Source organism: Pelobates fuscus, chromosome 11, assembly GCF_036172605.1.
Source record: "Pelobates fuscus isolate aPelFus1 chromosome 11, aPelFus1.pri, whole genome shotgun sequence".
Lineage (NCBI taxonomy): Eukaryota > Metazoa > Chordata > Amphibia > Anura > Pelobatidae > Pelobates > Pelobates fuscus.
The window spans coordinates 93,913,909-93,930,504 of record NC_086327.1 but is presented as its reverse complement, the minus strand read 5'-3'; positions in this window follow the sequence as shown (position 1 = coordinate 93,930,504).

The following is a 16,596-nucleotide window of genomic DNA, read 5'->3' as shown; positions in this document are numbered from 1 at the left end:
CCTCTGTGGTATCCTCCCATGAAATCCATTCTTGTTTAGTGTTGTACGTATAGTAGATTCGCTAACAGGGATGTTAGCATTTGCCAGTGACTTTTGTAAGTCTTTAGCTGACACTCTAGGATTCTTCTTCACCTCATTGCACAGTCTGCACTGTGCTCTTGCAGTCATCTTTACAGGACGGCCACTCCTGGTAGTAGCAGCAGTGTTGAACTTTCTCCATTTATAGACAATTTGTCTTACCGTGGACTGATGAACAGCAAGGCTTATAGAGATACTTTTATAACCCTTTCCAGCTTTATGCAAGTCAACAATTCTTAATCGTAGGACTTCTGAGAGCTCTTTTGTGCGAGGCATCATTCACATCAGGCAATGCTTCTTGTGAAAAGGAAACCCAGAACTGGTGTGTGTTTTTTATAGTTCAGGGCAGCTGTAACCAACACCTCCAATCTCATCTCATTGATTGGACTCCAGTTGGCAGACATCTCACTCCAATTAGCTCTTGGAGATGTCATTAGTCTAGGGGTTCACATACTTTTTCCACCTGCACTGTGAATGTTTACATGGTGTGTTCAATAAAAACATGGCAACATTTCATTCTTTGTGTGTTATTAGTTTAAGCAGACTGTGATTGTCTATTGTTTTGACTTAGATGATGATCAGATCACATTTTATAACCAATTTGTGCAGAAATCCATATCATTCCAAAGGGTTCACCTAATTTTTCTTGCAGCTGTATGTATACATGGGAATAACCATTCCGTTATGCTATCTGTCTTGAAGGTTTTACACCAATAGGAAAATTGAAGATTATGCTAGCGTTAGTGTACTTATAATCTTAATTTTAATAATGACAGGAGGCGAGTATTTTGCGTATAACTCTCTTTACTAACTCCACATAGCAGTAAAGAAAAGTGAAAACAATAACCAATCAAAATGCAATAGGAGGTATAGTATTTACAGTGATGAGGCTCCTCCCCCTCTTTCGTAAGCGACATCAGGAAACTTAATAAACCATAAACTCAAAACATTCTTTAACACGTATCAACGGATGATTCCCCTCAAAACGGAACTTCACGGAATGAAGATTAATCCAGAATATCCTGTAACATGCACCAACAGGGCAACTTGTCCGATCAACGAACCTCAGAAGATGAAGGTTGACCCAAATGTGTCCATCCTGGGACCGAACTGTTAACATCGTGGATTTATACTGAAAAGAGAACGTGAAATGGGTTAGGTACCGATCTTGAAACTGGTTGCAGTAATGACCCAACATATAATTGCAGCAAACGACTCTTCAGGTTAATGAGTAATGAATAATGAACATAAAACAGAAAAAATCCCCAAACATGAAGAGGAACGCTAAAAGTATGATGAGTAACCCGAGAGATAAGCATACTTATGTGAATCCACTCTTCCTGAGGGTGGGAAAAAAAGGGTGGGAAAATACTCGCCTCCTCTCATTATTAAAATTAAGATTATAAGTACACTAACGCTAGCATAATCTTCAATTTTACCACATGACAGGAGGCTTTCTATTTTGCATTTTTAATGCTGATTCAGAAGAGACATAGCCGCACCTGAGCTCGGGCGGAAGTAGAATGTCCGTAAAGTAGATTCCCTCGACCAGTCCGCTGAATGAAGGATGTCTGTCAGAGAAGCGCTCGCCGAGAAAGCCGACGAGGCCGCCGCCCCGCGCACCGAATGTGCTCCAAAAGTAGCGTCCACTCCCGCCAGTGATAGGATCCATCGTATCCATCTGGCGAGTGTGGTAGTCGAAACGGGAACGTGAGGTCTAACATAGGACACTAGTAATTGTCCCGAGGCAGAGACCCGAAGTGCGGACGTGATCTCCACGTACCGATGCAGGGTAGAAATGACACACAGTTGCGGTTCGGAGGCAAAGAAAGGATAAAAAACTGACGTAGAGTCTGATTTGGTACGTCGTGACTCTCGAACGGTAACTCCCTCAGGAGAGACCGAAAAAGCGTCGATGTCAAAGGCCCGTACATCCGAAACACGACGGAAGGAGACGAGGCAAAGCAATAGGGTCAATTTGGCCGATAGTTGTCTGAGGGACAGTTTGTCATTTGTCAGCCAATCTCTTAGGAGCCGTAGGACCAACTCCACGTCCCATAGGTGAGAGTATTTGGGTCCTGGGGGTCTCTGTAACCGTATACCCCTCAGGAGACGGCATACCAGCGGGTCCTTCCTTACCGGGATCCCCAAGGAGGGGACGCGAGCCGCCGAAATCGCGGAGCGAACGACGTTGAGCGAACGATAGGAGTGACCCATTGAGAAAAGATGTGAAAGGAAATTCAGAATGGCGGTCACAGGTGCAGTAAATTAATCGAGGTCCCGTTCACTGCACCAAGAGGACCAGGAATTCCAAGCTGATAGGTAACATCTGGAACATGGGGGGGTGGCTGCACTCACCTGAACATGCTTAAATGGGGTGCTGCTGGGGGCCACATTATACAATAAACAAGATCCAGCGCACTCTCCTATCTACTAAACAGCAACTTCAATGTTGACAGATTTTATTAGTTTTTAAAAGGTTTTTTTTTAAAAACACCTTATCTAGGCAAAAAATAATGGGGATTTAGTTACATTATATGATCATACATTGCATAAGCCTGCCACAACGTCAATGTACCCCATCTTTGGCAGGTCCTACTCTCACAGTCTAATGTCTGCTCTTATGAGATTAACCCACTTACTTGGGAAAAATATTCCATCTGAGGCTCTCTGCAGTACAAGGCTAAATAGGGACCTGGGATGAGGCACCTGTGACAGGGAGGGGTGCAAAACCAAGGAGTTGGCTAGACTCCCAAATATATACATATGGAACATGGGGGGGTGGCTGCACTCACCTGAACATGCTTAAATGGGGTGCTGCTGGGGGCCACATTATACAATAAACAAGATCCAGCGCACTCTCCTATCTACTAAACAGCAACTTCAATGTTGACAGATTTTAATCGTTTTTAAAAGGTTTTTTTTAAAAACACCTTATCTAGGCAAAAAATAATGGGGATTTAGTTACATTATATGATCATACATTGCATAAGCCTGCCACAACGTCAATGTACCCCATCTTTGGCAGGTCCTACTCTCACAGTCTAATGTCTGCTCTTATGAGATTAACCCACTTACTTGGGAAAAATATTCCATCTGAGGCTCTCTGCAGTACAAGGCTAAATAGGGACCTGGGATGAGGCACCTGTGACAGGGAGGGGTGCAAAACCAAGGAGTTGGCTAGACTCCCAAATATATACATATGGAACATGGGGGGGTGGCTGCACTCACCTGAACATGCTTAAATGGGGTGCTGCTGGGGGCCACATTATACAATAAACAAGATCCAGCGCACTCTCCTATCTACTAAACAGCAACTTCAATGTTGACAGATTTTATTAGTTTTTAAAAGGTTTTTTTTTAAAAACACCTTATCTAGGCAAAAAATAATGGGGATTTAGTTACATTATATGATCATACATTGCATAAGCCTGCCACAACGTCAATGTACCCCATCTTTGGCAGGTCCTACTCTCACAGTCTAATGTCTGCTCTTATGAGATTAACCCACTTACTTGGGAAAAATATTCCATCTGAGGCTCTATGCAGTACAAGGCTAAATAGGGACCTGGGATGAGGCACCTGTGACAGGGAGGGGTGCAAAACCAAGGAGTTGGCTAGACTCCCAAATATATACATATGGAACATGGGGGGGTGGCTGCACTCACCTGAACATGCTTAAATGGGGTGCTGCTGGGGGCCACATTATACAATAAACAAGATCCAGCGCACTCTCCTATCTACTAAACTAAAAATTTTTGCCTAGATAAGGTGTTTTTAAAAAAAACCTTTTAAAAACTAATAAAATCTGGTCCCTATTTAGCCTTGTACTGCAGAGAGCCTCAGATGGAATATTTTTCCCAAGTAAGTGGGTTAATCTCATAAGAGCAGACATTAGACTGTGAGAGTAGGACCTGCCAAAGATGGGGTACATTGACGTTGTGGCAGGCTTATGCAATGTATGATCATATAATTGCGCTGATAGGTAACATCGTCTGGTTCCGGGTGCCCAGGAGTCCCATATGAGGGCTCTAGCTGTTTGCGATAAGTCGCTGGTTTGCCAGGCTCCCCTGAAAGAGTCCAAGCCACCAGGATGAGACAAGGGGATGGGGGTTCCCTTTCGGATCTGTGAGGAGCATCGGGTAAGATGGTAGGAGCAGCGGGTCGGTGTAGGATAGCGCCAGGAGGTCCGGGAACCATGGTTGACCACCGCTATAGGGGAGTGATAAGCAGTAGAGAACCATGTTGATACCTCAGGTATTGAATTGTCCTTGCTATCATGGTGAATGGGGGAAAAGCATACGCTCCCTCGGTTGGCCATTGTTGGAGAAACGCGTCCACTGCCATGCTCTCCGGGTCTGGAAGCCAGCTGAAGTAGTTGTGTGTCTGTCTGTTGTTGCGGGAAGCAAACAGATCCAGCTGGAAGGGGCCCCTCCTGACTGAGAGTCTTTGGAAGATCCGAGGGTCCAGTTTCCAATCGCTGTTGTCCCGCCAGTGACGTGAGAACCAGTCTGCTGTCAGGTTTGTTTCCCCCAGGAGATATTCCGCATTGAGCGAGATGTTGCGGGGTAGACAGAAGTCGAAGATCTCCTTCGTTATTTTGGATAGGAGCCGGGACCGGGCTCCGCCCAGGCGGTTGATGTAGCAAACCGCCGAGACGTTGTCCATCCGGAGGAGAATACAGCAGTTCGATCTGTCCTTTGCCAGGCTGCGGATTGCGAATGATCCCGCCAGGAGTTCCAGGCAATTTATTCGGAGGTCGATCTCTTGAGAGGTCCAGGCGCCTCCTGTCGACTTGCCTTCGCCTGTCGCGCCCCAGCCCCTAAGGCTGGCGTCCGATTCTAGAACGATGTCGGGCGAGTTCCCAAAGATGGCCCAGCCGTTCCACGCCTCCATGCTGTCGAGCCACCATCTGAATTCCTCCCTGACCTCTTCCGTTATCGGGATAGTTTGATCGTAGGAAGGATTCCGGTGGAGAAAGGAGGTCTTCAGGTGTTGCATCGCCCTGTAGTGGAGCGGTCCTGGGAATATGGCCTGGATGGAAGCGGATAGTAGTCCTACAATCCGAGCCAGATTGCGGAGTGGGATGGAGTGGCAGCGAATGACTCTGCGTAGTTCCTTTTTGATAGCTGCGATCTTTGTCGCTGGTAAACGTAACATACTGGACCTGGAGTCTATCTCGAAGCCCAAAAATTGCACCGTCTGAGCTGGGGATAATTCCAACTTCAGGAAGTTCACCACGAAACCCAGGGACATCAGGAAGTCTACGGTGCAGCGTGTGTGTTGAGTCAGTCTGGATTTGTCGGAGCAAAACAGAAGCAGGTCGTCCAGGTAGATAATGCACCGAATTCCTCGTGCACGTAGATGTGCGACCACTGGCTTCAGTAACTTGGTGAAGCACCACGAGGCCAAACTGAGGCCGAATGGGAGGCATGTGAAGTGCCAGGGGAGGCCTTGCCACAGGAATCTGAGGAAACGTCGGCAGGCAATGTGAACGGGTACTGACAGGTACGCGTCCTTGAGGTCCAGTCTTGTGAACCAGTCTCCGTCTTGGAGGAGGTCCCTCAGAAGGTGTATGCCCTCCATTTTGAAGTGCCTGTACATAACGTAGGCATTGAGCTTCCTCAAATTTATGACTGGCAATCCCCGGTCTTCTTCTTTACCAGGAAAATATTGCTGAAAACCCCCAGCAGGGTGGATAATTATTACGTGCAGCGCTACCAGCAGTACCAAACACCCCAGCAGGGTATAAAAGGTTAAAAGGTGGTTACAATTTTGATATGCACGTGGTACCAGCAGTACCTATGACCCCAGCAGGGTATTATTGGGATTTAGTCACTGGGCCACACCCAGGTATATGGAGGATGTATAATTCACACCTCATAAGCAGCAGAATATCAGGGGCCTCACCCCAAATGCACAGGGTAGTGAGCCCTATAGTGCTGTAACATACAGACTCCAGTCCACTGACCTGCTGACCTCTGCCTTGTCCACACTTGGGTAGGAGCAGCCTGAGAAGCTGAGAGGCAAACCGGGTGGTTGTAGGAGCCGAGCGCGGTTCGAACGGAGCACAGGAGGTACCTAAAATGGCGGCCGCGGATCTCGTGAGACGCGAGATCCAAGATGGCCGCCATAGGCACCGGGAGGAAATACCTGCGAGTGCCGGGCAGAACGTGCGCGGTGAGAAGCCACGAGGTAGGGGTTGGCTGGTGGGGGTGAGCGTTACCCCAGGGAAGTGAGAGGTGAGCGATCCGCCGATGGGGGCGGCGGATCGTTCGTAAAAACTCGCCGCCAAGCGGGAGAATAACTGAGTCCCAGGAATAATGGGACACAGTGTATGCAGGGACAGGAATCCCTGCAGAACAAAATAAATTTACACAGGGGACAACCCCCCCAGTAAAACAGAATGCAATGAATTAAAACAGTAATAAAATCACAAATGGATAAGAGTAGATGATACAAATTAAATAAAAACACATAGTCAAATAGGCATTAATGAAAAGGGAAGAGCTGAAACTCTGACCTGTCTGCTGATGGAGCAGTAAAGAAAGAGGGGGAGAAGCCTCATCACTGTAAATACTATACCTCCTGTGGCAAACCTAGCCACTTCTGTACAATAATGTAGAAAGGTTGTCTGTAGGCTATATTATGTGCTGTGTGTATTTTGCTGTGTGTATACTGTACTATAGTGGTTCGCATGCTGGCAGCCGTAAGCTACCAGCATGCAAGTACTTCGTTCGACGAACAGCGGCTATCCGTGCTGTTCGTGGAACGAATGCGGGCTCCCCTGATAGACCACACACTTAGAGGCGTGTGGCGCTTGTTAACCGATTGCAACAATGTTGCAATCGGTAATTAGAGGCTCTCCTAGGTGGCCGTCGTTCGGCTACCGACCATGCGACGGTCGGCCATCTTGGATCGTCTATTCTTCAGCGGTGTTTGGTCGGCGAGCGCCTGGAACCGAAATCGGCTACTCGATGACACGAACACCGCTGGACTTCCAGACCGTTCGGGAGCCCGGTGTTCGGTAGGACCGTTCCCCTAAGTGCAATCGGCAGATTGAGGGGAACTTCCATATATAACTGTATTTGTTGCGGCGTTCGGTCAGTTCAGCTGGGAACTGAGCGGTATTCCCTCAAAAGATGCGCTCAGCCCCCAGCTATCTACTGAACGTTCGGTTATTTAAATGTACCGTATCAATCTTATAAAAAGGATTTTAATGTGAATTGTCAGTTTTGCTACACAAGGGGATAATCCACTTAATCGTCCATTTTAGTGGGAGTATCCCTCTCGTGTAGCAATGCACCCTGGGAGAATTACACTGCATTGTGGGAGAAATCCCCTGAAACTTCTGTCAGGGAACCCCCTGCATGGGGAACTGTATAAATATACAAGCCTGTGAATAAAGCCAGTTAGTTGACTCCCAAAATGTGTTTCGTCCGGTTATTGGGAGGATTGGGATATTACCTTACTTTTCAGCGCTGACTGTGGATTTACCTGTGATACCTGCGGATATCGTGGATTTTAATACTGCCCTCCGCTACACCTCCTATTGCATTTTGATTGGTTATTGTTTTCACTTTTCTTTACTGCTATGTGGAGTTAGTAAAGAGAGTTATACGCAAAATAGGAAGCCTCCTGTCATGTGGTAAAATTATTGTCACTGTTTTCACATGGTCAGACATGCCCAATAGGGGATTTGAACCTGGGTACTGTGCTGTACTGGGCCTGCTATCTACCTTTGAGCCACAGCAGTTCCAAGTCCTTGGAGTTATTCTAGTCCTGTTCATCTTGGCGTGTCTGCAGCACTGGAGGTTGGACTTTGTCTATGGCTGTGCTTTACCTGAGATTAATCAGTCATCAGCAGTGTATATAAACACAGCCTCGCCCTGGGAACTTTATCAAGTATTTGATCCTGTTGTTGTGTTCAGTTCCTTGATCTTATACTCCAAATTGATCACGGCTTCTGTCTTCATTTATCCTGATCTCTGGCATCTCTTGACTTTGGCTACACTTTGTTAAGCCTGACCTCTGGCATCCTTTGCCTTCGGCTATCCCTTGATTATCCCGCTGTTTGTGTCCTTGTCAGTACTGCATTGGAATCACCTTTCCTTCACAGTCCAGTCCTTCTTATCTGGTCACCTTGGACTGTGTCTATCTGCAAGGGTGAGCAACATATCTGCGCTACAGACTCCCACCTCAGGTAAGAACCCCTGACAATTACGATACAGAGAGTTGAGACCCCACACCTATCGGGTATATGGTAATTCTCCCCTTTTTACACTTTGGTTAATGATATTCTATTTTATACTTATACGTATCATTCATTCATTTTAGGTCACAATCAGACTCTCCTCATTAAATTCCGCTCAGATCCGCTCATTAAGAGTATGTCTATTTCTTTCTGCTGGTCACTGTATTTCTCTTTAATATTTCACGGTTCACACCATATTTGGTGGTTTTTACTTCATTAGGTGACATTCCCAGTTCTTCTCTCTCTGATTCTATTCATTCTGCCTATGTTTATGTTTACATTCGTTCATGACAGGGAAAAGCCCCGTCTAGAGAAAGAGAACATGCTGTTACGATTTGGCCCTAGTCTAAAATAACTTAATATCACGGTCCTGCAAGGCCAACTTCACACCTCATCACAGAGGTTTCGTTCAACAGCTAAACTCATAGTTAGTGCCTCCCCCACCCTTCTGCAGGGTCGTTGTCAGGGCCTCACATGTCATGGATACATCCGGCAGCCTGGGAGAAGTACAGGACACTTTGGCCTCAATTTTGACAACACTTCAGGATTTCAAAAGACTTACAAAGTTACAAATGGCCATCCCTGTTCCAGTTAGCACACCAGACATTCCAGCCCCTGCACCAGCACCCCCAAAACACGCAGGGTAGTGCTAGCTTTCTTCTTTCCCTCCCTACCACTTCACACACCATTTCCCCAGCACACTCAGCGCCCTCTTCTATTAAAAATGATATTCTTGATGGTAAAGACTTGAACTTAGTATCTCTCGCAGGACATCCTAGAAAATAGAGCGTTCAATTATGGAAATATTTCTGTGGTTCTTAAAAGATCAACGTTTAAATAAAAAGCTTTCAATCCCTAATTCTGCACTTGGATAACGCCATACCGGCCATTTTACATGCTGACAAACACGCTTGGCTAAGCAAAATGGATATTTCCAATGCCTTCAAACTTCTACCAATTCATCTGTCCCTATGGCACATCCATGGCATCAAGTGGAGGGATAAATACTATTTCGCCACCAGGCTCACTTTCGGTTCTAGGAGTAGTCCAAAATTGTTTGACATCTTCGCAGAAACTCTGTTGGCTGTTCCTGAACGTAGTCAGGTATCCCACGGTAATTTACTACCTGGACGACTTTCTGTTGGTAGAAGAAGGTTCTCACCCACATTCTTAGCACCACAGCTCTATTCTCTATATTAGGTGTTCCGCAGTCACCTGACAAGATATTAGGCCCCACAACAAAATTGGTATTCCTGGGCATGCAGGCATGCCTCCCTGATGAGAAATAGCTTCACATCAGGGAAGAGTTGGTTCGATTCCTTCAGAGTGGTTCATGTACGCGGAGGAATCTACAATTTCGCTGTGCGTATCATTCCACAAGGTAGATCATTCATCTCTAGGTTACTCTGCCTTCTGTCTGGTGTGCCTGACGGCACTGTAGTCCTTGTCAGAGGGGCCAGAGCTGATTCGATCATGTGGAATAGTTTTCTCTCACAATGTAACAGTATCTCCATGTTCATTCCCCACTGACAGAACAATCTCCCGTCATATGCACTGACGCAGCTGCTCATACCAGGTTTGCTGCCATTTTTGGTAACCACTTGTTTAGGGACATCTTGCATTAGGACATGCTTGCCTTGCCGGTCTTTAAAGAAACATCGGCTCAATTCGAAATATACCCTATTGTGGCAGCTGCCCATGCTTGGGGTAATCTTTGGTCTGGCAAGGCGGTCAAGTGTTTCACCGAGAATTGGGCAGTATGCGAGATAGTCAATAAAGGGCGCTACTCCTCTTTGACCATCATGCGGTTGATCCATAAAGTGACCTGGCTTGCCGCCAAGTTGCAGTTTGACTTGGTTTGCGAACACATCACGGGAGTGAATAACACAGCAGCTGATACACTGTCCCGAACTAATTTTCAGGAATTTTTCAAATGACATACCTCCAACGAACACCCATCCAGAATCTCAGCAATTCCAGAGCTGGTTATAGACTAACAGAATTGATGATACATGCATGGTCACCATACCGAAACACTCTTTCCACGAATACCAAAACAGCTTACTATTGGCTTTGAAATAATTTGTAGATTTCTTTTGGAGTTCCACCTGCAGGAAACTACTCCATCAAGACCATGGTGGCTTCTTTCTGCCATTTACATCTAAAACTAGCACAAAACATCATTAAACTTTATCTTACAGGAATACAACATCATGTCCTCACTACATTTCCCTTTCTTTCCTTATATCCCATCAAAACAATCCTCAAGGCCACGTTCCTCTGAGAGGAACGTGGGGGAACGGGCTCCTGAAAACCTCTGAGCATATTCTTGTCTGGTATGATAGCATGAAGTTATGGTAGTTTTGGCCATAGGTTATCCTGTGTTGTTGAATTCCTGTAAAATATATAATTAATGGTGTGTGAGATAGTTTAAGGTGGCAAAAATAAGTAAAACCTAGGAGAAATGTTATGACACAGGTTGAGCTATGTCGTGTTCCAATAAGATTCTTTAAGCCAGGTGAAAAGCTGTGTTATGCGTTCTACAAGTATGGGACGAAAGTGCTAGGTGGGATAGTGCATGCTATGCTGCATGAGTATGTCTAATCCATGATTTTGTCTCTGGAACGAAAGAGTGGCTGTGACTGTATAGGCGGCTGTAGGAAGCGTATGATGAACATGCCTGGAATATAAATGAGACAATTGTCGGCAGGGATGTATACCCCCGCCTGGTACATAAAAGTAAAATAAATTTGATAAGTTGCCAACCAAGTGAGTTCCCCAGAAATATCATGACCTTATGGATGAGTAGTGGCGTTTGTTGATGATATGACATGTGCTTAGTTGTCTGAGTAACAACGGATTGATGACCCTGACCATGATTTACCCCATGCCACAGCAGCTGCTACAATGGGGTAGACCCCCCAAAGGGGCTGAGGTGGTGGAAAAATGTCCAAACCTGGATGCCATGGCCAACAGCTCCAAAGTAATGGTTCCCAGTAGATCGCTGCCAAACCCGTGGTAGACGCCGCATCTGACCATCTGACCAAACCCCCCATGTGCAGGTCTGCTGTTGCTGGGGTGTCTAGGGACATCCTCTGATCGTCATGTTGGAAGTGTGGGAAAAAAGGGGAAAGTACTCTGGATGTGAAAGTGTGGTCTTGTGGTATGATTGGCATGGCAAAATTAAGGAACCTGGAAGGGATTGTAGTTCCTTGCAGTTGTAAGTACTAAGCAGGAGATAGTGATTGATGTAGTTGAGAATTTTCCCTATTTGTCTTGTGGTGACTTGTGTGTATGGATGCCGACCCAAGTCGTATGCCCAGTAATGTGATGATAGTGTCTGGGCCTTCTGTTTCTTATGGGGTACTGGGACGCCCAAGTGGTCAACCAGATTAAGCTGCCGTGAGGCTTCTAGTGAAAAATATGTTATCTTTGATCAACAAAAAGTCTCCTAGATAGTGTATGACTGTAAGGCCTCTGGATATGTTATCATAACCAGCACAGAGTATCTGCGAATATCGATAGTAGACTAATCTGTAACCCGAAAGTTGAGCGGGGAAAGGATTGCCCATTTTATGCCATGTAAGTGCCAGTGTGTAGGGTAGATGGTAGCAGTTTACTGCGTTAATGATATTGGTCTTACTTAACCAAGCTTCAACCCATGCTTGAGTGATAGCTGTAAAGGTAGATCAATAGTGTTGTATAGTAAGGAAACTCCTCGGAGGGTATGAGGGAGTTGAGACTTGGGGGTAGCGGAGGTGTGTGGTGCCAATAAGTCTATGAGTAGTCTTTGTTTAAGGGAAGATTTCCTTGTGACAATACCAATGTGTTTGTGTTTGGTGCCATGCTGTAAATGGTGGAGATTGGAAGACCCCTCTGCAAATCTTGGCTATGAGTGTGTTTACAGCCAATGGTTCTGTTGTGCTGACTGTAAGTGAGGGCATGCTATATTCCTTGAAGGTGTATTTATGATACCTGTAAGGGAGCCTTTTGAAGCTCCAGAGCTTTAGTAAATCTACTACAAGTCTGGAAGGGTGATGAGTCAGTAGTGTTGAAAATGCATTGGTGTGTACAGATGGTGAGTACGTTATTTGTAAGTTGTATTGGGACACATGGTTTGTCATGTGCCCTGAACCATTTGAACATATATGCAACAGTCTATATGCAATGCAACTACTCAAATCATTTGTCTCTGGTAGTTCAGAGGTGCTGGTACCTGGAGCCTGAGAGTGCTCGTCCATTTGTTTGGGACAAAATCCCTTCTGAATGGGTACCTGCACAAATAAACATCTCTACATATTCCAAATGCCAACCCAACCAAGGGATGGTCAGTTCCTGATTTACCTGGAATCCCTGGATCTGACCATCACAGATACATCATCATACATATATATGCCTTGCTTCCCCAATGTGCTGGGATCATACGTGCAGGGTTAACGTCTTGTGTGTCATAAGAACTGATTGTACCAGGTAACTGAGTTTCGGTTGGTGCTGGTTGTACAGTAGCGTGAGGCCCAGCCTTGTGAGGGCTGAGGTGACCGACTCAAGATTGCCAGTCTGTCATATGCCGGGGTGCTAGGAAGAGGTGATTCTTCACCATCTTTTTGAGAAATACTTAAATAACAATAAAGATTGCAATTATTATTTGTACCCAGGGGTCTTGTACTGACTTGCTAACTAAGCCGTAAGGCGAAACGATTAGGCTTGGTGTTTTTTGGTGACTGGTGAGGCCCTGCTAGTTGCCAAGTGGCTTGAGAGGCTCTATCTATGCTTGGCGCGAGGGGATTTTGTGTGGCCACCGAACGTTGTGGCAGGATGTTGGCCTCTCGGTGACAGTAACCAGAAAATAGGAAGGGGAGTGACAGGTGAGGCCCTCTCTATGATACAATGCGAGGCGGCTAGCTCACGAGTGGCCCGAGGGGTGTATGCCTCTGAGTGTGAGGCGGGGTGTTGGCCTCGCGGGACCACTAACCGAAGCATAATGCAGAGAAAAAAGGGGGTAACACCTATAAGGCCCTAGAACCCTAATTGCCAGTACACTAATACTATTCCAGGGAAGGTAAGAGATGGATAACTACATGAGCAGGTGTATGTACCTGGTAGTATGGTATTGAACCTGACAATCTGTATAGGTTTTTTTAGTAGTAATTGTAACCTGAATGGATAAAACCCTATGGCATAAGGAAATATGGCATAGACCAAGCTTATCTTAATACATACATTATATGTGAAAAGTAAAGTGCCGTGATGTGTAAACATTAAACATCATAGCCACACTGGTTAAATATGTATCAATCTTAACCCATTAAGTGCCGTATGTACAAGTGAAAAAGTGGTATGTCCCCTTGCTAGGGGAAAGTCTGTTGTGTGAGCAGCGTGCTGTGAAAAATGTATGTAAACTATATTACCAGTTACGTATCTAAAGATGCGTCTGCTACTGTGTAATAATATATGTATTTATACCAGATGTTGATATAGAGCTTGCTATGTGAATTGTTGTATGTCTTATTGAATGGTAGGGGTCAGTGAACATGGTGTTGCAAAATGTAAGTGCACTGGAGATCTGCCGAGTGCCCTATAGGTGGCGGTGTAGTTGGTACTGATTGGTATGTGAAATGTTGTTTGTCTATTGACCTACAGGTGTGAGTGTTTTGGTGTTTGTAAAACCCCATGAAAATTGTCAATGTACTTGACAGACCTGTAGGTGGCAGTGTTGATAGAACCACTGTCGGTCTTGATGTGAAATGTAAATTAAACCTGAAGTTGAGCCCGTGCCAAAGTTTAATTTATGGTTATGTTTAAAACAATCTTATGTGTAATTTATATTGGCTGGTAAATTGTATATGACATGTGAAGACAGTTTTTCTGTTGACCAGTAGGGGTCAGAAATGCTGATTGTATGGTAAAAGTACCCTTTAATCCTACCGTTTGACAGATAGGAGTCAGTACAAAAGCGAAAATGCTGTAGTTTGTTTGTTTGTTTGCTTATGAAGTGAAAAAGAATGAGAAGCCTGTAGTATACCGATTGACCGGTAGGGGTCAGCATGTAGGCGAAAATGCCGTGGTTCGTTGGTTTGTACATGAAATGCAATAATGTCTGAGAAGCCTGTAGTACACCGAATGACCGGTAGGGGTCAGTGTGTAGGCGAAAATACAGTGGTTCGTTGGTTTGTACATGAAATGCGATAATGTCTAAGAAGCCTGTAGTACACCCAAAGACCGGTAGGGGGTTTAAACGAATGATATGCATGAACATGCAATGGTTTTAGAACAGACAGACAAAATGCAGCCGTAAAGTGAGGACCTGACCCGTGCATGGTGCCGTGGGACTGATGCCTAACGTAATGGTTAGGTCGACTTACGGTTTGTGAGTCACTTGGACACCATCCATGGATTGAAGAAAGAAGGTGGTAGGCCGGAAAAGCCTGTGGCTGGATTCATGACACAGCTCAGCTTAGAAAACCTCATGCAGTAATCAGGTAAAATGGCGTCTGGATGACCCGGAAGTGGAAATCATTCTGATGCTGACCTCAAGCGATATGAGTCAGGTAAGGGGTGTCCCTTATATAGGGGAGTGAATTAATTTAAGCCCCTCCCACAAATACAGGCCAAACGGCCTTAATAAAATATATATATATATATATATATATATATATATATATACACACACATCTACCTTGTGGTCTCATGAATATGGTGATTGTTCTGGTCTGGAAGTTGAAGTTTCTCTGAGCTTGTAAATAGCATATTACTAGATACCAAAACGATTGTTGTGATGTGCTGAGACCAAACATGATAAAACTCCCCACTGGGACAACAAATCCGATCCATGGAGGCCTCACCTTGAAACTTGCAGGACTTGTCTTATTGTCTTAGTGCCAGATACCACAGGACATATGTAGAGGTCTTGGCAGCAAGTAGAAGTCCTACATGATTTTAGGCACACAATTGTAATGTTGTGGCTGATCAGTATTTTAAATCTCTGTGCTTTGTACTTTATATCCTGCTCTAATAATTTAGAACTTACAGGAATGGAGAGGCTCAGCACTGGTGTAAATGTATCCCTGATCTTCCTGAATATGTTTCCTGTAAAGAGCCTCACCTTTTATTATCTAGAAGGAAAAAACTGTTGCAGAGGAAGCAAAACCTAACTGATGGTAATGCATTTCGCATTTATATATTTCATTTCCCCTAATGTCTGACAGATAAAAGTATGTCTTTAATTCTAAATGAGTTACAATTTATTCTTGCATTTTAGTTTGTGAACCGTATGCTTTTTTGTTTTGAATGATTATTGAACCTAATAGAAATTATAGCAGTAGCAATTTGACACAGTTTTGTTAAATTACTTGCTTTTTAATTTGCAGTATTAAAGGTATGTATTAAATGTATATACCAGGGCTCAGTGATCCCTTGGTTTAAATATATAAATAATGCTTAAAAAAAAAAAAAATATATAATATCTTCAGAGATTCTGATATGTCTCATAACATTATCCTGACTCAGCAGGAAGACCCTAAACCAGATTAGAAGAGGCTCTATCAATCAGGGTCCTCTCATTCTGGCCTGTGAGATGAGTTGTTATCCCATAAATCACAGTCTAGCAGTTTGTTTGCCTTTAGTTGCAGATTTGCGCATCAGATTTAGAAGAAGGGGGTAGGGCTACTGCTGCAGTGGTACAAGTCTCTGCACTCACAAGCTGGGCAGTTACACTGTGACATTGGAGCTAATCACAATACTTAAAGGATCACTAAAGGGTCAGAACACAAACATGTATTCCTGACCCTATAGGGTTAAAACTACCATCTAACCACCCTGGTCCCCACATATATAAAATTGTACTTGTATTCAAGTCTGGGGCTGCTTACTTTGTTACTGTTTCCTTTAGACCTGCCCACTGCCTGCTGACATCAGCATAAGTGGTAGTCTTAGCCAATCACAATACTTCCCCATAGGATTGGCTGATACTGACAAAGAGGTAGATCAGGGGTAGAGCCAGCATGATTCAAACACAGCCCTGGCCAATCAGCATCTCCTCATAGAGATGAATTTAATCAATGAATCTCTATTAGGAAAGTTCAGTGTCTGCATGCAGAGGGTGGATATACTGAATGTTTGGATGCATTTTAGGCAGCCATGACCCAGGAAGGATCTCTAACAGCCATCTGAGGAGTGGCCAGTGAAGTTATCACTAGGCTGTAATGTAAACACGGCATTTTCTCTGAAAATACCGTGTTTACAGCAAAAAGCCTGAAGGTAATGAT